This window comes from Palaemon carinicauda, chromosome 15 (genome assembly GCF_036898095.1).
Source record: "Palaemon carinicauda isolate YSFRI2023 chromosome 15, ASM3689809v2, whole genome shotgun sequence".
NCBI lineage: Eukaryota > Metazoa > Arthropoda > Malacostraca > Decapoda > Palaemonidae > Palaemon > Palaemon carinicauda.
In genome coordinates, this window is record NC_090739.1 from 78,641,486 (window position 1) to 78,642,559 (window position 1,074).

A 1,074-nucleotide genomic window follows, 5' to 3' on the forward strand; every position below is an offset into this window, starting at 1 on the left:
ATATATATATATATATATATATATATATAGTGTTGTAGCTCTGCAAGTAATAATAATAATAATAATAATAATAATAATATTAATACCCCAATGGAAACGTTCATTTCAACAGTAGGATAAAAAATATGAAGCAACCACACTTTTACATTTTCTCAGTCTGAGAATTGAAAAAGGCTCTTGGTATTTAGTGCAAAACTTTGTGTTCTATACTTTTGTATAAAAACTTGTTACAAATTAAGTATATGATACATGTATATATATGTGTTTATATATGCAGTATATATATATATATATATATATATATATATATATATATATATATATATATATATATATATATATATATATATATATATATATGTGTGTGTGTGTGTGTGTGTGTGTGTGAGGGTGTGTGCGTGTGTTTCAAATTACACCACTCTCATCTTAAATTTACTTGTGAAATAAAGCAAAGAATATCATTCTTTTATGATGAAATATTTTGACATTATAGGTATTCTGAAAGCTGTTTACAAGCACAGTATATATATATATATATATATATATATATATATATATATATATATATATACATATGCATATATATATATATACATATATATACATATATATATACATACATATATACATATATATATATATATATATATATATATATATATATATATATAATCTTAGTGTGGTCATAAATAATAGTATCAAGTCTATGGCAACAATTTCATTCAAGCTTACTAACCACATCATCAGGCTGAAAACAAAACCGGAAATATAAAATATTTTCATGGACATGCCATAAAATCAGTGTTTCTATGAAAATTATCCACCTGGGATAATTTTGAGTGAATACTGATTAAAAAATGAAATTGTATGGTAGAAATATCAAAACATAAAGGAAGAAAGGGAATAAACTAGAACCAGCGGAATAGCATAGAATCATAACAAAAGGAAAAAAAAAACAAACAGCATTATGACGTCATCAAATGGTTAGTACACTGAACTGGATAATTACAAGTAAAACTACAAAACACCCATCCCAATACCTTAAAAAATACACAATAGCTAGATGCAAACCAG